Here is a 23370-nt window from a genome sequence, read left to right on the forward strand (position 1 = left end):
ATTGAGGAAGCATTATATGATTTAAAGGGGGCGAAGCTAAGGGATGTGGGCAAGCGAATTTGGGCTCCAGTGGCTACTTGGAGGATAGCAAAACTAACTACAAATGAATGATTTACTGGTTGTGGAGATATTTAACATGTCAATTGATTTTGATTTTGTATTGTTTATTACCCTTTTTGTTTTGACTTGCATGACGGCATAATGCTATGCTTCTATCTATGTATGTATTTATATATCCATCTAGGAATATGTATTTGCCGGTATGAACTCTCAATAAAAAGTTTATAAAAAAAAAAAGAAAATTCATGAGATTTAATATGTGTGAATGAAAATTAAAAATAGTAAACATATTGTTCTAAATGTCCTTTGTAAGTTGTGGCAAGGGGACAAGTTCCAGTATTCTCTTTTCTTCCACCTTCCTAAATTTAATGCTTTGTAGAATACCGGTAGGGGATTCTGCTTTGTTTGATAACCTCTAAAAACATGATAGAGGGTCAATTTTCTGCATCTTTGTTTCTACCTCCTTCAAGAACTTCACCAGGCTGCAGTTCAACTGCGGGTCACTGGGGGCAAAGCATGCAAGAACTGCCTGTCTTCGTGTACGTATTCCACGCTGGTTGAAGTGGTATTTCAATAACCGTTTCCTTTCCACCAACAGCTTCTCACAGGAGCACAGGAAATGTTCCATATCTTCAGGCGCCATGCCACATAGACGACAGAGGGAACCCCCATTGACCCTCAGCCACCGCGGGAAGTGGCGTGTGCAAGGTAACACGCCCAGTCTGTATTTGAGGAACTTCAGTTTTATATAACGTGAGTACCCGAGGTCAAGATAACTCTGTTGGCCTTGTTTAGAGTAAGAGTTTAGAATAATCCACCCATGTGACCTCATTGCAACACACGCTTTATCTTCAATCCATGAGAGGTGTTTTATTGTTTTTTTTACTAATCTTTTGATCGTAATATGATTAGTAGGGGTGTTCCACAGTTCCTGTAACCCTAGATTCACTAGACTGTTTTTCAAGTATCTGGCGGCTGGCGATGCTGGATTCCGTTCCAATTCTGACCATAAATAGCTATTTAGGGTTCCTTTGTTCGCCTTACGGATTTTATCCCAAGTCATTATGTATGCACCTTGTCTTGCCAGAGACTGCTTCTGGCCTCCAAATTCCAGCCTGAGTTGGGCCGGAGAGGTTTGTTTTGGCAAGCTGAATATGATTCTATAAGCCGCTGCCACAGTTCTATCTAGAGTCGTCGCATCCCTTCCTCTTTGTACCTCGCTACCATAGGTAATTGTGGGCAACAGTTTAGTTCTTATAACTTGTGCCAGGGGCAGGAGAGAGGGACTAGTGAGTTTGCCTTTTAATTTTTTTAGTGAAATAGATATCGCAATGCCTTTTCCTCTAATGCTTGCTTTCTGAATGGTAAACTGGCCGCTGTTGTCGATTTTGACTCCCAGGTACTTATACACTGTTATGTCTTCAATACGGTTACTGTTCCAGAACCAACCATAATTGGTTTTCCCTTTTTTGTTAATTGACATAGTTTGTGTCTTCTGTAGATTTATCGTCAGTTGATTATCATCCGAGTACAACCGAGTTACATCCACAAGATTTTGCAGCCCTATTTTTGTTTAACTGATTAACACTATGTTGTGTGCATATAGTAATGATGGTAGTGTTTGGCCTCCTAATTTCGGTGCATGGGAATTACAGTTGTTTAAAATCGGGATTAGATCACCCTAGAACAGATTAAAGAGGGTTGGGGCCAAAACACATCCCTGTTTTAGGCCCTTGTTAGTTGGGATGCGTCTGGACAGATGAGATCCATCACCCAACTTCACCTGTATCCATGTGTCACTATGCAGATTAATCAGGTTTAATGGTAGCGCGCTTGATGAGTGGTTTCGGTTTTTTATTTTACTTTTGCATATACAATCACATAGAGTGGAAACCATATTCCAGTGATCCTACTCATTAATTTGATGATCCATTAATAACACACGATATTCCCTTTCTCTAGGGCCGAGAGTGCAGGGTATAGTCCCTATCTTTCATCTGACTATACCAAGCCAAGTGTTTCAAAAATGCATGCCCCGCACAAACTACATTTCCCAGGCTCACTTGGTTCTTTGGTAGTTTTTGGGCGTGATTATGCTGATATATTTTGCATGTACTACACTTCCCATGTTTCCCAGGTTTTCTGTGTCGTTTCCATCGACTTGACGTGAGCAGCATGCGACAATGTTGAAGATTAATTGAACACACCTGCTTGCAGTTAACACCCCTTTATAGTATATAAAGGCATGCCCCCCCTCCGTCAGATTCACTCCGGTTGCAGCTTGTGTGGGGTCCGGGGTACCGACGGAGAGGTGAGTGAAAGCATCTAGTTAGATCATGCGCTACGTATTTTGTTAATAGTAGCTCTATGATAGTCTTCTGACCACATTAGATCTCAACAGCCATCCCCACTTGTACGCGCTGTGTCCAAATATGCCTTTGGTATTTGGAACGCGTAAGCTCTTAACTCTGCGCGTGTTTCACATATTTGTCCAAGTGTCTTTGTTTGGCGACTGACTCCTCACAGTCAGTGCACCAGTGGATCTTTCTCCAGCTCTATTTTTACGCGCTTTGTCCACCAATGCCCCCGACATAGGTACGCATAATTTCTTTGCCTCACTCAAGATATGAGCGGTTTGTCTACCTTTGCCTTGTAACTCTGTGCAGTTACCACATGACTACTCCTGAATGTCTAGGTATGGCGAGTTGATTCTAGACATTCAGGATCTCAGCAGCTTCTTCTTGTACATGTTTAAGCCTAGGTTCTGTATTACTTGACATTTGGTACTTGTGACTCTTAATTTATGGAGTTTTAACTACCCTAATACAATTAACATGCCATGGTGCAACATCATTTTTACTCAACTAACAACTGCTTCTTAGATCAGTTTCTGTTCTAGCTGTCTTTAGAAGCGCTTGAGCAGAGACTATGCCCCCTAGCATGTACTCTAGGATGATACTTACCACAGCTTACATAGTTTGGTCTTAATCCATGAAATAGTTACGCATGATATGATAGAATTGACTCACATTATATGGCTGACTAGCTTACAGAATGCTTGCGGTATCTGTAATTTTAGTTTTCCTTTTCAACAGAGCGGTGCCTCATTTCTTGAGCTGTTGCCCGGTGAGGTGAGGTGTTCACCCATACATCTATGGGTAACCATACAATTTCTTGACAACTCATAACATACTGAATAAAGTATTTTGTACACGCTAAGGTACGGCACGATGGGTAGTGACCCAGACGTGGAGCACACCACACAGTACAAGCTTTGTTAATAACTGTTTCCACTGTACATGATTTTAAGTCACTGTGTTTTTCTCCCACAGGTGACACCAACACTCTTGTGAGGTGTTCCCTAATAAGATTACATGTTTTCATAGGTTGAATCTATTCCAACCACATTACTGTCACGTGTATCACTTCTTTGCAGTGGCAATTACTATCTAGGTCCTGAAGAAGGCCACCATCATATATTGATCACTATGGCTGAAACATATAGACCTGCTTTCTGGAACAGTGCAGTCAATATTTCCTAAACTGCACTTGCACGGTTTTTTAACCTTGACACCAAGAGTTAACTAATAAACTATTTTTTCTCGCAGTGGGTAATTTTAAGATCACTTATCACATCACCATTTTTGCACTGCAACCATCACCTGAAATATTCTTCACGCTCCGGATTTTAGGAGATCCAATCAATTGATCAGTAAAACATCCCTGAGCTCCTCCTTCACATTGACAGGGTTGTAACCCTTGGTTACACTAGGGTTTGCAACGAAGAGGAGATCCCAGATGATGAAACATACTACCTCGGTGGGTGATTGGATTCCGTCCTCTTAAAAGGACTCCTTCAATGTTGAAGTAGGAGTCGTATGCTTATACTGGTTGTGCCTTAGAGCTGTTCTAAGCTTGGCAGACCCGCAAATTATTGGTTTGATTTATTGCTGTTTGTGTGAAATCTAAACGTGCAGGTCATTAAACTTTTCCCTTAGACCCTCTACCTACTGTTTTGTATTATTTGTATAAGTAAATACCACACAATACATAATACACCCACATAACCGTGAATAAGGGTAGGAATTGTCATTTATTTTGGTCCTGATGAAATGCCATGGATCCTTCCAGGACCACTGAGGCATGAAACATGTCGACCCAGACCCATACCCACTGGTGGATTACCTTTCTCCATTATGAGAAGCACACAATCTACATACACTTTTTATCCCCACTGTGGGGACCCGGGATTAAATAGAACACTGTGGTACCCTTCAGGTAGTTTTAATTCACGTTTTCACCTATTTTCCCACTCACCCACACTCACCATCATCGCTTATTTTGTAAAGCTCTCCACTCTCCACTAAAGAGCCCTCTCGCGAGGCCCGTGGGGTATTGCATCGCTGACTCCATGAGGAACTAAGGCCGATGATGAAGCATTACACCTTCACTAGTGTGTGAGGGCACCCCTTACTAATAAGGAAGAACCCCCCCTGACAACATACCCAACCTGAGACTAAGCACTACAGGAAGTTACCCCTATTATTGTCACAGTGAAAATCATTGTACGCTACTAATATTATCAGTGTTGTTCTAGTGACCACATCATACAAGATTACATTAATGGCCGCGCATCAAAGATTATCAGCAGTCGTCACCACGGAGCATCAGTCAGGGTCGACAGCAGTAATGTAAACAAGGCTTTATCGGTTTGGAATGCCTCTTCACAGGTTCAAAACAGCCATGGATTTAGTGCACTAAGTATATAACAAGTATCTGCACCACAGTGTTAACATTGATGGTGATGTTCGCAAATATACACGTTTAGAAAAACTAAATTGAATCACTGTTGTCGAAATCACCCAAGATGTTCTCTCCATCAACCCTGAGTCAGAAATACATGGTCAGGCAGGACCTGTAAACTAGACCTGAGGCAACTGATTGACAGATCACAGGTAGGGTGGCATGTAACCTGCAGAACAAATGCACAAACAGGAAAAACCCAGATTAGTCCCACAGATAGGCAGCGATGCCACAATGGTCCGGGAAGATTGGCCCCAATAAAATGCACATGACCGGAGGGGCACAAGTTTCCAAACACTATAATGTTAGATGCCACATGAAGTTAGGAACACTCAGTCAATCAGGACACAGCACACACAGCACATGCAGTTATCATGAGCTCCCTGTCCTGGGCATCTGGGACACATTTACCACTGGCCCTCATTGTGTCCACATAAGGTCGAGACCCACCTTCATTTGTCATCAGGTGGGAGTTAATTTATGGCTCCATGACTAGGCCCACATTCTTCTCCCTAAACAGGATCTATGAATTTTTTTATGATGTTGCAAGAAATTTATATAAAGGAGCTCTAAATAATTGTATTTTGAGACAGTCCTCAAACCCCGACTCTGTAACTGTGCTGCTGGACGATTTGTTAGATTAAACCAGCTGTTCCTGTTTTGTAATACATCTCTTGTCTTTGTTTTTTCAAGGTAAATTAATATTCAAGCTAAGTTTTGGTGAGCCACAAGGAGATATTGATTCTTTGAACCTGACTGCAGTTGAAGGAAAAGACCCGGCTCTGACATATTCACATCTCTGCAGCAAGGAAGGTGAGCAAATGCCACAATTGATTGAAAGTTCTGCTGAATCTGCGGGACAGAATTACATTCTGAAACCTTCATCAGTTGGTAAGAAACTACAACTTATCCTTAGGCCCAGCATTTGACTTGTGCCATACTAGGAAGAAGCATAAAAATATAACTTGAGCACCCTGCCACTGATAAAAATCTGACATATTGCCTCGTTTATGTGCCCAAACTAAGTAGTTGCAAGGCAGCGTCGGAGGTGATCCCGCAGAGGTCACCTTTTTTTGATAGCCAGCAGACTAGGAAAGGTGAGGGTTGCTAGAAACTTGGCTGCTGGTCATGATACAGATGGTACGCTTGTCCCCTTGGTATGATCCAGGGGCAAGGCCACACCGCTTAGAACAATGGGCATGATACAGATGGTACGCATTGGCCCTGGGTGTGCTACAGCCAGCACCTTTTTGTCTAAAAGGGTTTTCTCAGTGCTATTGGTTTCTTAACACTGTTGGTATCTGAAGGAAGTGAGAAGTGTTACTGGCTTGGACCACTTGGAGTGATACAGATGGTAGGTGTGATATAGGGTGCAATTCTGACATTAGGGAAAATTCAGACATTGGAGATTAGGTGTAGCTTGTGCTTGGCCAAGGAAGGCCTGTGGTTGTCAAGTTGTTCCTCGTTTCTGTGAAAATAGTTGTTATCTTTGTCCCGGGCCCGATATTGACAGAATATTGGGCTGATTTAGTTGTGTGAATACCGCAAAGTCTCCCCTCGTCATCACATAGCATGTGCTAAGGAGCAGGCTAAGGCATTTTTTGACATAGTCATCGTTTTTCTCTGTCAATTCTTTCTCACTTTTTCTTCTATGCGGTTATTAATTGATGCATTCTTGATGTTTGGATGCTGGTAGATTGTTGCAAATGCATTTTTCTCTTGAATGTTGCGTGTTGTTAATTGCTCAATGTGTTATGAAGATGCTGCTAATTCTTACAATCGTTTTTCCATATCTGCTGAATTAACACATTTTGAACTAATTGCACTTTCTTTCAGGTTATGACCCTTCATATGCACATTTTGTTTGTGTTTGTGAAATGTATATTCTGATGCATTTATATATATAGTATTGAACTCTTAGAAGTAGTTGTAACCAGTAATGCCTGTGTATTTATTTCCCCAACTGTATAATATTATTTGATCCAGAGAAGCTAGGGCATATCAGTTCCTTAAAAAGTTCCCAGCCAACACGGAGTCAACACTTGAGCACAAGAAAACAAGGTTTCCCACACAGGTTCAAAAACTTTTCAAGTATTGCCGTGAATGGCACGCACACACTAAGGTACACAAGTTCTCCTGGCTGGGGGGGTGGTACCTTCAACACTAACATAATTGACCACACGAGAACACACATTCAGACCAAATATATTGAGACAAAGAAGACCAGAAGAGAGGCACTGGTAGAACTAGGAGCTATCTTTGAGGAGCCCCAGATTTATAATCCTATCCTAGAATCCAAAGGTAAGGCGTTGTTGCCACCCCACCGTATGTAGGAATGGAGGTGCTCTCTCCAATGCCTGCCATCCCCACATAAGTTATACCAATCCACCAGTTGAGGGAACTGGAGGGCCCCCCCACCGAACAATGAACTGCTAGATCCAGACAAGGAAGGTCAACAGGCGAACAGGCCCAGGCAATCCTAGCATCACGCTAGGCCAGTGTTAGAGCTCCCAAAAGTTCAAACCCCCGGCCAATGCATTCAATCGATCGAACCCAAGCGGCATGGAGAACATACTCTTTCACCCGTTCGAGTGAAAACACTGAAGTGAACAAGAAAATCATAGTAGTACTGAACAGTGATTTAACAAGTGGGGTCATAGAAAGGGGCACAGTCCTCCGGGATCAGACAATGAGGGGGAGATGCAGAGTATGCTCAGGCAGCCGAAGGGACAACCAAATGTGAGTTTGAGGGCGAATTCCTACCCTGAAGAAAAGCACCTAGCTCAGAACAAAGGAGGCAACCCAGGTGGTAGTTAAAGGAGAGGTGTGAATTAAGGGTGGAGACAAAGAGAGAGCTCTCACCCTGGCAACATGATGAGAGAACAGAGCAGCATGCACTCCACCTGAAAAGAGTGGAGGTAGGTATAGAGCATCACTCTGTGAAGAGTCGAGTCAAAACTAGAAGGGAGGCTTTTGCCAGGGGACCGAGCCTCACCAGATTGTCAATGTAGAAAAGTGGCTGACCGGGTGATAAGTGATCACAGTAGCCTGGTACAAACTCAATTAAGATGTAGGAAAAGCAAACTGGCACATTTGGGTGCGCACGAGGAGAGCAGTGATAAAGACTTCCACTGCTCTCCTTGAAAGCGCGGTGTAGACAAGCTGACCCCAAGGGAAATAGTGACCAGAAAGAAAGGCGAAACCTTCAGCGCAACCATTATGCCACCTCCTAGACCATTGGAACGAAAGGGAGGGCCAGTATGATAGACCCTGTCCAAATGAAGGATCCTTCGAACCAGAGGACATGGCAATTGCGGAGGACTGTATCTGGCACAGACGGGGAGATCCCAAGTGGAACTTTCCCTACATGCAGGATTGCTTAAGAAAATGGGAGCACTACATTACAGGAAAACCAGAAGCACTGCCACAAGCCAAAATGTGCCCGCTACTGCAGAAGGGCACGTCGGGGACAATTTATAAACCATGGGCTTTGATGGATAAGGAAGAGCTTAAAACCAAACTGCTTCCTTTGATGGATGGGGCGGGGAAATGGACTTCATGTTTTGAGAAGAACACAGGGGATAAACCTAGCAGTAGGCAATATCAAAAGTCTGCTAAGCAGTCTCATTAGAGAGTAGACTAACATGGTGTTTGCCCAAGCCTGCATCACCGCAGTCATGCTGACAAACACCAAGCATGACAGGGCTACATTCAATTCATACAGACACCCAATGTGGACGGCCCTGAGGTAAATATTCCCCCTGATCATCCAGATGTGAAAGGATGGATGGCAGAAAATATGTAGCCTAAGGAGACCATAATCGACTTTCTAGACAGAATGAGGTAACAATAGGAGCAAGAGACAGGACAGCCATGGACCTATACAGCCCCCCAGGTCTCATTCTTCTATAACATCCTCAAAAAGGGGCTGCCCAGTTTTCTATAGCGCTGGCCAGACCCAGGGGTATCGGAGCGCTTTACAATGGGAACATAACAAATAATCATCAGATACAGGATAGAAGATTGACATATCAACATAGACACGCAAAAAATAGAGAGCAACATCTTGTAGTGCAGGACCGTTTTTTCTTCAGAGTCCTTTGAAGTCATTGTGCTGGAGCCGAGCTCGAAGTCCGCTAGTTGCCCCAAGCTATCCAATCCCTAGGGAGCGGTTGAGGAACAAGGTTTTGAGTTGGCTTTTGAATTCTACAAAGGAGGGAATGGTTCTGATGTGAGGGGGAATGGAGTTCCAAATTTTGGGAGCGCTTCCAGTGAAAGATCGGTCCGCAGTTTTCTTTTTTTAGTTTTTGGTGGGATGAGTAGGAGGGAGTTAGAACTTCTCAGGTTCCTGGTCTGGCCAGCTTTTATGAGTTTTTTTGCCTAGTACTCAGGTTTGCCGGTGTGAAGGGCTTTATGGGTGAGGCAGGCTGTTCTGAAACTAATTCACATTTCGACTGGAAGCCCCTTAAGTTCCTTGAGTGCAGGGGAGATATGCTTGAATTTCTTGATACCGGTGATCATTCTGGCGGCCGCATGCAATGTTGCTTTGATGGGAGCCAGGTGTGATTTTGGAATTCCTGAGAGGACTGCCTTTCCATAGTCCAGTCTTGACAGTACCAGAGATTGGGTGGCCCGTTTGAGATCATTGGATGCAATGTAGGGTTTTATTTTGTTCAATAGTCTGAGGTTAAGGAAAGCACTTTTAGCCGAGTTCTTAATGTGTCTTGTCATGTTCAGTATTGAGTCTAGAGTGATGCCTAGAGATTTGACAGAGTCTGCTAGAGTGAGATTCTCGTTGAGGGCATCGATGGCCTTTAGCCATTCGGCAATTTGGGGGTTATCTTCCTTAATCGAGATGAGGAGAATTTCCGTCTTGTCAGGATTGAGTTTCAGGTGGTTGCTTGTCAACCAGTGCTGTACATCTTTCAGTACATCATTAAGTCTTTGTATGTCTTTGAGAGAGGTAGTTTCCAGATAGATCTGAGTGTCATCAGCATAGAGATAAAAGCGGTGTTGGCTTTTCTGAGAAGTTTGGAGAGTGGTGCCATTTAGATGTTAAAGAGTTGCGGTGATAGCACCGATCCCTGAGGGACACCCTTGTTGACTTGTTGGAGGTCGGAAGTGAAGTATTTATTTTTTTATTTTTTGTGTGCGATTGTGCAGAAAGAAGGAGAACCATTTGAGGACTACCTCGCCAAAACCAGCTCTTTCTTAGAGAGCCCTTATGAGGAGTATGTGATCTACATTGTCAAATGCAACCGAGAGGTCAAGGAGAATGAGTAGGCAGCATTGGTCAGTCTAGTGATCCATGGATATCGTCGTTGATGTTAAGAATTGCGGTTTCTGTGCTACAGCCTTTTCTGAAACCTGACTGGTGGGGGTACAGGAGGTTGATGTTATTCAGGTGCTGTGTTAGTTGATGTAGTACACATCTTTCTAGAGTTTTTGAGAGAAGGGGGAGGTTTGAACACAGGTCTAAAATTGTTCAGATCCGTCGCATCTAGGCCAGGTTTTTTCAACAGGAGGGTCACTTGACCCATTTTAAGGCAGTCTGGGACCACTCTGTTTTTCAGGGAACTATTTATGATTGAGCTCCAGAGCGGGGCTAAGGCGTGCTTCAGTTTTTTGGTCAGTAAGGGAGGAATGGGGTCTAGGACATGAGCTGAGGGTATGGAGGAGGAGATCAACAAAACTATCTCAGTTTCTTGAATGGGTCGGAAGCTAAGTCAGGGATTGGGCGAGGAATTAAGAGAGAGATCAAGCGACCCAGCTGCGATGATCTTCATGGGGTGCGTGTTGTTGACGTCCAGTGAGAGTTTGATCTTCATGATCTTATCATTGAAGAAGTGGGCGAAGTTATTGCATAGTTCTTTGGACGCCTGTATAGAGGAGGGCACGGGCTTGGAGGTTTGTTGTCTGATGATGCTATATAGTTCCTTGGATCTGTTTTTGGCACTGTCTAGGGCAGAGCGGAAAAAGATGGATTTCTTGTTTTTGATGTGATTGTTGTACTTCCTACGGGCTGATTTGAGTTGATCCCGGAGGATGGAGGTAGGGTTATTTCTCCACTTTCTTTCTTTGGCTCTTAGTTCTCTCCTTTTGGAGTTGAGGTCGGGATTGAACCATGATCTGGATGGGATGGCTCTACTCTCTTTGAGCTTTAGAGGAGCTATTTTGTCAAGCATGGACACTAGCTTTGCGTTGTACCATTCAGTGAGGTCATTAATGGAGGAGTGGAAATTGGTGTCAGGGATAAGTGAGCTTATCTGTTCTTCAAGGACTCTTATAGGAACCTGAGAGAAGTTTCTCAACCATTTGAGGGGTCTTGCAAAGGAGATTGAGAGAGAGTTAGTCAGTTGATATGAAATAGGATCATGTGGTGGCCAGACCAGTCGACGGGGAGTATGTGATTGATAGTGATGGGGTTTCTTTGAGCGATAATGGCATCCAAAGTGGCTCCTTTATAGTGCGTCTCCTCTGTGCAGCACTGGATTAGATTGTTATCGCCGAAGAGACTGGATTGTGATTGGATTATCGGGTTGTTGGTCTCGTTCCATCGTAGGTTCAGGTCGCCTAGAATTAGATTGTTGGCATCACCGAGTGCACCGTGAGCTACCATGTCAGATAATTTATCTCCGAAAACGGTGGATTTGCCTAGAGGATGATAGAGAAGGTGGCAAAGTAAAGATCCATTATCTTTGGTCTTGATGTTGGTTGAGAGACATTCAAATGTGTTGTAGTTGAATGAATTTATTTCCGTGATGACCATGTTGTCTTTATGGATGATAGCTACCCCTCCCCCTCGCTGGTCTTTTCTGTTTTTGTTTATGAGTGCGAAACCTGGGGGTACAAGCATGTCTAAGCAAGGTGGGGATAAGTAATTGAGCCAGGTCTCAGTGAGGAACGCAATATCAATGTCATGAGAGAGGATGGCCTCTGCTAATTCAGTTGCATGCAGAGAAGCCGACCTGTAGTTGATGAGTAAGCAGTTGGTGAAAGACTCCTTGTTGCTGGCGGTGTTTTCTTTGGGTGCTCTAGTTAGGCTGGAGAGGACGAGCGTTCTCTGTTTTTTTTGCAGAGAGGGTCTTTTCGGAAACCTGTGATCACTTGGATTTTGGAATTAGGGGCATCAGAGAAGGGTGTGTCATAGGAGGAGGCTAGAGCAGATGCTTCATTGTCGGACATGGCTGCCTCTGTTCTAGTGGGTCTTGAGATCAAGGGTTTTGTCTCGGTATTGGAGCGTCTTTGAGCCCTTGTAGGAAGGGTTGTGATTCTTGGGGCTTTTTGTGGCCAGGGTTCCGTGACCAGTCTTGGGGGTCTCTGAGGTTGAGTTTCATGGGTTTCAGAGGGCCAGGGGGTGCTCTTGAAGCTGTTGGTGTTGGCAATGAGGGGAACCCCGGGCGGGGATTGGTGGGGTCTGCGTGCTTTATCTACATTGGAGAGGATTTTGGTCAGACCCCGGGAGATCGAGTCTATCTGGTTTTCTAATGACGTGAGTCGCTGCGCCACTGAGTCGTGGGTCAGGTTGGGGGCATCTTGGGGGGGTTCACCTTGTGTGGTGTAGGTCGGGTTGATGGAGTGTAGTCTCTTATTCATTGTGTAGGACAAGTTGCCTCTTCTTTTGAAATTCTGGGAGGGTGGATTGGGTTGTGGAAAAAATTAGAGTTTCTGAGATCTGTGCAGGAGCTAGTGAGGGTAGGGGGCACTGTTGGTGGGGCTCGTTCATGAGATTGCGGTGGGTGGGTCCAATAGAGGATTGAAGTTGTGATTTCCTTAGGGAGCTGAGGCGTATGCTTGGTCAGGGAGCTGTGTTGTGTGGCGACTCGGGAGGGGTGGGAGGGGTGGACGATGGGGGCGTGTGGTGGTGTGGGTTTAGTTTCTTGTTGGGGCCGATTAGTTGTAGTTGGGGGTAGGGTTGAGGCAGGTCGAGGCGGGTGAGAGTGGATCGGAGTGAGGGGAAGAGGGAGTCAAAAGTTTGAGGTTCTCGTTGTTTGCCTTAAAGAGTATAGTGCCGTTAGTGTAGATGGTCACGGATGTGGTCCCTCTTCTAGATGAGCGATTAGGGAGCAGGGAAGTTAATTTGCAGCTGTGAGGTGTGGATGTGGCTTTGGCATGTAAAGGTGGGCTCTGAGAGTGGAGATCCAGTCTTCTGGTCTCTCCTTGTGGAAAATTAGGTCCATCTTGATGAGACCTTTGCAGGAGGAGTGGTAGATATCAGTAAATAGGGTTTCTCGGTGTTGTCGGATTAGTTTCTGTTTGAAGTTTTGTCTCATTTTGGTGGAGAGGTGGGGAGGGAAGTTAATAGTGTTTGAGTTAAGGCTGTGGGATTTCAGATGTGTAGGTAGGGGTTGGGTGGGGGGTTTGGTGTGTCAAGACCCATAGTGAGGGAACTGTATGTAGGGGAGTCACACCTCTGAGAGATACAACAGAGCCCTATGGGAAGAAATTTACCCCGTCCTGGTTGCTGGTTGGGGGAGCTAAAGGGGCTCAAACCTCGGTGGGCGTCAGTTTCGTTCCGTTCTAGGGGACTCAGCAGTCAGCGCCAAGAGTCTGTATATTTGTCGTTAATTGAGGCTAGATTCTGCTCGCTGGGGTTGCGCTGGTCTAGGAATAGAATTTCTCTGTCAGCTACGTTACCCTAGCTTAAAGAGAGAGGTGATCCCCCATGTAGTTATGTGTCTGGGGAGAGACTCTGAGTGTGGATCAACGGGCGGCCGTCTTAGGGCAAGGCATTAAGGTATGCGGTGAGATTGTGGTGAGATAAAGGCATCCGAGGCTTTTGGGGTAAATTAGTGAAGCAGTTTTTGCGCAATACCCAATCACTGTCTTATTGGGGCCCTTACTTGTGGTTCGTCTTCCCCCTCGCAAAATTGTGGTCGAGGAGAGTTCTCAGTGTCCTTCGCAGGCATCCATCTTGGGGCCAGGCATCTGATCTTTGCTGTGAATTTGGTTGGGGTTAGGATCTCCACGATGTTGACAGCATAGTATTGATCTCCGGATAGTGTTAGTAGTGCTGCCCAGTGTTTTGTTTCTGTAGATTAATTCTCTAGATTGTGAATCGGTCTTCCTGCTCATGAAGCTGCAGTCAGGGGCAGCTTTTTAAAAATCACGGGCGGCCATCTTGGGGACAGGCTTCTGGGAATTGCAGTGACATGCGGCGATTATTGGGTTCTCCGTGGCGTTGGGGGCAGGATTCTATGGTGAACCAATGAGGAGGTCCTGTCCTTGAGCTCCGGTGCCCCTTTTGGTGATTTCGATCTTACCTATACGATTTCATAGGGTTTTGCCTTGCTGTGAGGAAGCAGATGTCCGCCGCGGGCATCTGTCTTAGGTACAGGCAGAGTTGTTTGGGTGGCACAATCAGGTTCTCTGTGGCATTAGGGGCAGGTTTCTATGTAGATCCAGTGAGGGGGTCCTGTCCGCGAGCTCCGGAGCCCCTTTTGCGCTTCCGATCTTGTCTCTACGTTTTTACAAGGTATTTACCCTGCCTTGAGGAGATAGATGTCCGCCGCGGGCGGCCATCTTACGTACAGGCAGAGTTGTTTGGCAGACACGACGAGGCTTGCGTTGGATATTGCATCCAGGAGATGCCGGGACAGACCGGCGCTATATTCCTACAGGTCTTGGCGATGGGCTATCCAGGAGTCGACCAGTGAGTGGTCCGCCGACACGATCACCTCCAGGCGTCGGTTGCAATCCTGGAGGTGTCGTGATGCAGATCCTCTTCTCCGGAGGCAAACGGGATGCGACTCTGGCTCAAATCCCTCCGCTAGAGTTCCGGTGAGTCGCTGGCTTTTGTTGTTGTGGTTTGCGGGGTCCGCGGTGGTATGCCCCCCTCACATTCTCCAGTTGGTTGCAGACAGGGCATGCACATACCTGACCCCCCTTATAAATAATGTATGCCTGTATGGCTCCTTCGCCTCCGCATGGAAGCAAGCCTCCATATGACCCATATTGAAGAAGCCAACCTTAGATCCCTCTGAAGCTAAGAACTACCGAACTACTTCCTGCCTACCGATGGCTGCAAACATCCTAGAAAGATCCATCAATCAGCAGCTACCACCTACCTTGAATCCAACAATCTTCTTCACCCCGCCCAACACCAGTTTAGATCATGTCACTCCACAGAGTCGGCCCTGGCCTAGGCCACAGAGGAGATCCGCAAACAAGTTGATACTGGGGGAGGGCCATCCTCATCTCACTGGATCTCTCTGCAGCATTTGATACGGTCAACCATCAGGTAATAATACGCAGGCTAGAGAGTCTAGGTGTGGGAGGGATGGCCCTGGCCCTACTCACCTCATTTCTCACTGACAGAGAGCAGAGGCTGTGTTGGGGTGATCTGATTTCTGAACCCTTCTTCCTTCCAGGTGGCGTCCCACCGAGGTCAGCCCTATTACCGACCCTGCTTAATATCTATGTGTCCCCTCTGACTAGATTGATCAAGGCACATGGCTTTGCTTTGATCTCGTACGCCGATGACACACACATAGTAATATCCATATCTACGAAGATCGAAACTGTGGCGAATAGGTTTCATAACTGTATGAAACAAATCATTGAATGGATGCATTCCAACTCCCTCAAGCTGAACATCGAAAAAATGGAGGTGGTGGAATTTGGAAAAGGCCCTCCCATTTGGAATTCTTAATGGTGGCCAGCAAATGCTGGGTGGTGCCCTGTAGCCACCAGGAAGACAAGAAACCTGGGTGTTATGTTCGATAATCAATTACATGTTGCTGGCCAGTGTAACTCCATGACCTCTTCATGCTTTTTCCTCATAAAGATGTTGCGTATGGTCTTGCCTTTCATTCCTCTAGGCCTTCGCAAAACGGTGGTAGTAGCACTGATCCTCTCCAGAATCGATTATTGCAATGTACTATTTCTTGGCATTGACAAAGGCCAAATACTGAAACTTCAAGCCTTGCAAAATGCTACTGCTCGGCTGGTTCTCAGCAATCCTAAATACCACCCCATCTCCAACAGTCTTAGGGAGCTTCACTGTCTCCCGGTCCAGAATCCCAGTCCAGAAGCGCATTGAATCTAAGGCTATCTGCTTCGTGCATAAGGCACTCTATGGCACCGCGGCACCCCGTTGCACCGTCAAAACTAGCCAGGGGCGCTACAAACAGATGTGCACCAAGCTCACAGCTTGGGAACCACTGACTGATACACAATAAGAGTAATACCTGCGGTGAAGGCAGGATGCTTCAGACACTGATTTGTAATCGGTGGCAGTTTTGTTTATTCTTTCAGTAATGCAGTTCACGAGCAGGGAAACTGGAGTTCAGGAGAAAGTTAAGAAATCCCGGACGGAAACTTGCAAGCACTGCAGCACCGTGATTAGGAGATCAAGCAGAGCCTTTCTGGGGAGGAGGATGGGGCCTATGTGGGACACACAAGGTCGGTAGACAGGTCTGCCAGGATTTAGGTAGGAGGTGTTACCTAAGAAGGAAATAAAACGTCCTGCGGCGCTCAAGTGAAACTAAACATTTGCAGCCAACCTGCTTTTCCACACAACGCCCCTTACAACGCCCCTTGAAAAATAATGATTCACAGCTCCGGGGAGCCCTCTCTGGTACAGCAGCGCAGGCAAAAGGAGGCAAGGGAAAACTCATGTCCACTAGCCGTGCTCTCAGATTTACACTTATAATGGAAAAGATCTCAGATGGTAAATGTGCCAGCTGCTAAGAACTGTGCAAAACCTGTGGGTCATAGAGAGTTTGCAAAGACTAATCCTGGATTAGAATGCAAATGATGTGCATTTGCTTCCCTAATTTATGGCTTGAGAACAGTACTTGTATATGTCTGCTGCTATTCGTCATTAACATGACATTTCCTATTTGCTATATCCATGTCCTCAATGCAAGGATCAAGTAGTATGTGCTTCCCCCTGGGTGTAGGCTGCACCACCCACTCACTGATCTCCACTTCCTGACATGCCACTGACTCTTGTACTTTGTCTTTGCCTTCACATTTTTCTATTTTGCAAAGTTTAAACACAATGGGGTTGTGAAAGGACATTGGTTGCCATTTAATATTCAAAAGAGTCCTGTGCACTCAGACTCAGCCAGCATTTCACTCCTGTGTGTGCCGCCAAAACAACCCTCTAGTTAGATTTTGCACAATGTCACCGTAATAGTCCAAGGACATTTTTGTCTTATATATGTCACTGCTTTGAATGTCCTGTTCGAACAAGCCATGCTCTTTATGCCTCCCGGACTAGACTGATGCAAAACAAATGGGCTGCAAAAGCACCGTAATTTGAAATGTACATTAATACTGTGTAGTTTACTTACTGTGTCATAATATAGTTTCCAGCATTACAATCAACCTCTCCAATCATGTATTTGTTGGTCCTGAGTTGGCCTTGATGCAGGCATCACTGTGCTCACATGAATATAGAAGCCTCTCTTTGACTATCCCCAACTGCTTGCTCTGTAGACTCAGTGGAAATGATTTAGTAATGCTTATTGTGCAGTGTAGTAAACAAGGCATGGTGGGAACCTGATAGCAGGACAGGAGCACAACAATAATAAGAACAGCAAAACTTTAAGTACTAAGGAAGCAGGGGGAAGCTTGCTTCAGATTCCATGGCTGGCCATGCACACCATAATACTGACGATGCGCATTCCAGATCTGTGAGCACATATGAGAGAGCTTCCAAAGCAAATTTCTGGGTTGCACTGCTAATCATAGGGCTATCCAGTGCATGCCAAAGAGCCCCAGTGCACTCTCCAGGGCTTCCAGTGCATCCAAGGAATATAAGGGCTGCTTTGCTCTCTGCATAATCTGAGTGCCCCTGGTTTGTTAAATAGCAGCAATACACCGCTCTATTCTGAACCGATCAAATGTGCTTTAACGCCACAAATTATGAAACACACAATAGTTGCACTCTTACACCTAACGAACATGCAAAAGGTGCCAATGAGAATACGTTTTTTCATCCCCCACCCATCTCCCCCCATTTGGTTCCCAAGATTGAGCCCCACATCAATCCTTATAATACCTTTGTCGGCTTCAGCCTAATTATTTTCAGGGAGAAAAATGGAAGTACTCCTAAGGCTGGGCTTACATCCCCCCACAACCAAAAGAAAGTAACATATTGGGGAGCCGCAGCCAACGGCCAATAGGGCAAGGGAGCCGTGGGTTGAAAAAGTTTAGGTACCACTGATCTATGCGCTGGCTCTCTGCGGCCTCTAGGCAGGGGTCATGGGAGCCTCGTACTGACAGTCTCAGACGGCACCATATGTTGCCACCTGTGGAGCCCACCAGTATGGACACCCCTGCGTCAGATAGTGTCAGGTGCGGTGTTCAAGTATTGCAGAGGCGGTAACGGCACCTGCGCAGGTCTGTTCAATCAGAGTTCATCCAGAAAAGGCATTTGTTTCATAATAACGTTGGCACAAGTTAACAAACCTTCCCAAATAGAAGTGCAAAACTTCGGATCCTTGGTGACAAGTTTCTTGCAACCAGGTCGTGGCAGCAGGGGATGGCCTGCCATGGAGGGATGTGCGCAGGGCCTGATGGGAGGCCAGGCCTATGGCCGACCCAGCTGTGCGCTACATAGCTCACACTCCCAACGCAATGCTTATCACTTCACAATATTAATGCCAATAAAGAACAACTCCGAATAGTAAAATATAAATGAGTAACTGCATGTATATAAACCAATAAATAATACTACATGTATAGTCATCATTTTCAAAGAGTTAAAGGTAATGTGAAGTGTGGTTTGATATGTAAGCTTCTTTAGGTCTCGGCCTGCAAAAGACTGCGCACATGCGCCGTCGAGCTGGGGAGATTTAATGATATTCAGGAAGTTTCACTAGCGAGGTTAAGCCCCGCTCCTCTTTTCCATTGGCTGGCATCACAGTTCTTGCTAAATGGTGGCCAGCCATTGGAGAAGAGGTCCTAGTGACGTTCTTCTTTCTTTTTAAGCCCCGTCCTTTTCAGACTGGCTTACTAGACTTACTGCTGGCGTAAAAGGTTTCTTATCTTCTTTATGGGTCCAGATGGCCCCATAAAGAAGATAAGGAACTTTCTATGCCAGCAGGAAGTCAGGCGATTGTTCCGAGCGCTTGTTCCTTGTCTGTCGCCCTCTCTGCCTCCCCCCTCCCTTTATTCCTGTTCAGCTGTTTTCCGATCCTTCCGTCCATGCCGACAATGTCCATACGGCCAGCCTGATTGTTGCGTGAGGCGGCCCCTGGCACAGGATAGATGCCCTGTATGTGGGTACTGATGCCTGCAAGTAACTCCGCCACTAAAATAGCTTCCCAATGTATTGCTTTCGGGGGCAGTGCAGGCTGGAGTGAGGTGTGCAGGCTGCATTCTGCTGCTACTGCTGGCCCTGGCTGCCAGGCGCCCTTTGTTGCACCTGCTTCCTCACAAGTACGTCCGAGTGTGCACAAGTCACAACCACCCCTATTCAATGGCTCAATATATTCTGCTCAGGTTTGGTAACAAAAGTGTGCCTTCGAGTAAAATTCACAACTAATCTTGCTTCCCTCTGTACCCCAACATGCAGGGCTGGTCGGGGTTGGGTTCCCTAGCCGGTATTAATATCTGAAAGGAGCCGTAGGGTACAATAAGGAATCTCCCCGATATACATATAGACACAGGGCCCTCTTGTACATCCCGCTCGCCCCCCAGCAAGTTAAACGCTGGCCCCTCCTAATGCACAGTTGATGGTTTGTGGGGGCGGGGCCACAAGACCCCACATATGCTTGTGCATGTCCCATCTTCGCGTCCTCACACGGAAGTTGTAGGTGCATGCAGTATTTGAGACTTGGGTAGCACCCCTCCCCCACATCCTCAAGCACATGTCCCATCTTCCCTCCCCCACACTGAGAGCTTACATGCATGGGTAGCCTGCTGTGTAATGCTGTCCACCAGGGCTAGCGTGCTGTGTAATGCTGTGCACCGGGGCTGGCGTGCTGTGTAATGCTGTCCACCGGGGCTAGCATGCTGTGTAATGCTGTCCACCGGGGCTAGAGTGCTGTCTAATGCAGTGCACCGGGGCTGGTGTGTTGTGTAATGATGTGCACCGGGGCTAGCGTGCTGTGTAATGCTGTCCACCGGGGTTAGTGTGCTGTGTAATGCTGTCCACCGGGGCTAACGTGCTGTGTAATGCTGTCCACTGGGGCTAGCATGCGGTGTAATGCTGTGCACCGGGACCAGCGTGCTGTGTAATGCTGTGCACCAGGGCTAGCGTGCTGTGTAATGCTGTGCACGGGGGCTAGCGTGCTGTGTAATGCTGTCCACCGGGGCTAGCGTGCTGTGTAATGATGTGCACCGGGGCTAGCGTGCTGTGTAATGCTGTGCACCGGGGCTGGTGTACTGTGTAATGCTGTGCACCGGGAGTAGCGTGCTGTGTTAGGCTGTCCACCGGGGCTAGCGTGCTGTGTAATGCTGTACACCGGGGCTAGCGTGCTGTGTAATGATGTGCACCGGGATCAGCGTGCTGTGTAATGATGTGCACCGGGGCTAGCGTGCTGTGTAATGCTGTCCACTGGGGCTAGCATGCGGTGTAATACTCTGCACCGGGACCAGCGTGCTCTGTAATGCTGTGCACTGGGGCTATCGGCTGTGTAATGCTGTGCATGGGGGTTAGCGTGCTGTGTAATGCTGTCCACTGGGGCTGGCATGCTGTGTAATGATGTGCACCGGGGCTAGCGTGCTGTGTAATGCTATGCACCGGGGCTGGCGTACTGTGTAATGATGTGCACCGGGAGTAGCGTGCTGTGTAAGGCTGTCCACCGGGCCTGGCGTGCTGTGTAATGCTGTCTACCGGGGCTGGCGTGCTGTGTAATGCTGTCGATCGGGGGTAGCGTGCTGTGTAATACTGTCCACTGGGGCTAGCGTACTGTGTATTGCTGTGCACCGGGATCAGTGTGCTGTGTAATGATGTGCACCGGGGCTAGCGTGCTGTGTAATGCTGTGCACCAGGGCTGGCGTACTGTGTAATGATGTGCACCGGGATTAGCGTGCTGTGTAATGCTGTCCACCGGGGCTGGCGTGCTGTGTAATGCTGGTGACCGGCGCTAGCGTGCTGTGTAATGCTGTCCACTGGGGCTAGCGTGCTGTGTAATGCTGTGCACCGGGACCAGCGTGCTGTGTAATGCTGTGCACCGGGGCTGGGGTGCTGTGTAATGCTGTGCACCGGGGCTAGCGTGCAGTGTACTGCTGTGCACGGGGGCTAGCGTGCTGTGTAATGCTGTGCACCGGGACTGGCGTGCTGTGTAATGCTGTGCACCGGGGCTAGCGTGCTGTGTAATGCTGTGCACCGGGGCTGGCGTGCTGTGTAATGCTGTGCACTGGGGCTGGGGTGCTGTGTAATGCTGCCTACCCGCAAGCCTGCTCATTCATTGCCTCACATGCGAGCTTGATCCGGCGACCCTCCCCTCTCTAAGGACCCCACGGTGATCTATATATCAGCACTAGGTGTGCCGCTGGCACGTTCTGATCTCCCACCTCCATAACACCCCCTTCCCGCATCAGAACCCTAAACGGAGCATCCTTCGGTGGCAATGAAGGGAGGGGTCTGTGCCGCCCACCCACACACCTGAGGCATTACTTCAGCAGCTCCGCCCCAACAGACATGGGCAGGGATGGCGCCTGCTGAGGGACCCAGGTGCCCTCATAGGGCTGGGTGCCTGCTGGTCCTATATGATACTGTGTGATCTCTGACAGGGCGTGGTCGGCCTTCCTTCACCACCCAGGGCATCAGGGGAAGCATCCCCCCCCAGATCCTCTCCCTGGGAGTACCGGGGCATTTGATATTTTTTCCTGTGGGGCAGGGGAGAGTTGCAAACGAGGTTGGGCGGGGGGAGTGCCAGGAGCGGTGTTTTGGCCCCATCTTTTGTCCTCGTTGGCACAACAGGTTGGCTCCTGGCAACACTCTATGCCTGCTGTGCCTTGTGGGGGTGGGGAGGGCGCGGGCACTGCCCACGGCGGGGAAGGGTTGGTCATAGATTCTAACACCCCACCCTTCCATTCTGGGGTGGCATCACCAGGCTCTGATTACAGAACCCACAGGGGTGGGGTGAGGACAGATACTGCCTGAAATATATAGTGGCAGAGAAGAAGGAAGGTGGGTAGCGGTGAACCGGTGCGCTGGCATGGGCTGGCACAACGCCCCTCAGACCCTGGCTCCACAGCCCTCCTCATGCCTTCCTGTCAGAGTCATAGACCCCCCCCTGCACCCCCCTCCTTCTGCATGTCCCCACACACACCTTCTAAATCCCAACGCACACAAAGCTGTTCCGTGTGCCACTCCCAGTGAGTGAATGTCCGCGAATGCCCCCGAAGTGGGTTAGCCAACCAACCGTAAGGCAGCGCCCCCCACCACGAGGCACTTTACCAGCACACATTGTACATCAGTGCCCTGAACAGCCCCCCCATCCTCCCCCCCCACCCCAGCACACCCGCGTCACAGCATGGCACTCAAGTCATCACACCGGCACCAAACGTGAGTCCACCCTGGCAGCACAGCGCAGCTGCACACCCCGAATCTTGAAGACCGCCCCCCCCTCCCCCACACACCCTTTGCACCCAAGGCCGACCAAATGCATGTCTCACACAGGGACCACGCACACCCTATCAGATCGCACCGCCATTCAGAGCTTCATAGCTCACCCTCCCCACAGACCATTCCCCGCAGCCACCCTGCCCACAGATCAACTTCTCAAAGGTGCAGTCCCACGCCTCCAGCGTGCACGTTTTCTGAACCCACCCTGTCTGCAGACCACCATCTCAGGGGCTGCACCCTCAGCGCCACAGCCCACTACATAGACCATCTACGCCCACCTTGACCACAGACCAGCACCTCAGAGGCGCACAACCCCCCCCAGCTTTTTATCCATTCACACAGTCCAGCATCTCGAAGGTGGCATCCCACACACCTAGCAGAGCCACTCCCCGCCACACCCACCCTACTCACAGTCCAGCATCTCAAAGGCTGTCTCAACATTCACCATCTACACCCCCACCCTGCCCACAGACCATCACCTCAAAGGCTTTGCCTTCAAAGGCCATTCTCCAGATGAAACGTCACCTACCCTGACCAGGTCTTCGCATCCTATCTCACCCGACATACCACGGTCCCCACCCTAACTCCAGCGCAGCACCTCTGTAGCCCATGGACCGCACCCTGCCGACACTACACCATCTTCAATGCTACATCTCATCCCCTCCACAGACCTCACCCCCTACCCCCACAGCCAGCACCCTCTGCCACCCGCCCCCCCTCAGGCAAGAATGAGACAGCCACAGATATAAGCGTAAAGGCGCCCCCTACCTGTTTTGTTCTCCTCATACAGCACAGCATAGTTGGTGTTTTAGGGCTTCCGGGTCCTTCTCTGCTGTCACTCCTTAGGACCTGGACACCCCAGCATGTCCCCGCCCCAGCCCCACATACCCTAAACCCACCTGTATATCAACGACAGAGATTTGCGGGGGTTAAAACGGCCATGTTTAATATACATACCACATAAACATGACAAGGAA

The sequence above is a fragment of the Lissotriton helveticus genome, chromosome 6, assembly GCF_964261635.1.
Source record: "Lissotriton helveticus chromosome 6, aLisHel1.1, whole genome shotgun sequence".
NCBI classification, from domain to species: domain Eukaryota; kingdom Metazoa; phylum Chordata; class Amphibia; order Caudata; family Salamandridae; genus Lissotriton; species Lissotriton helveticus.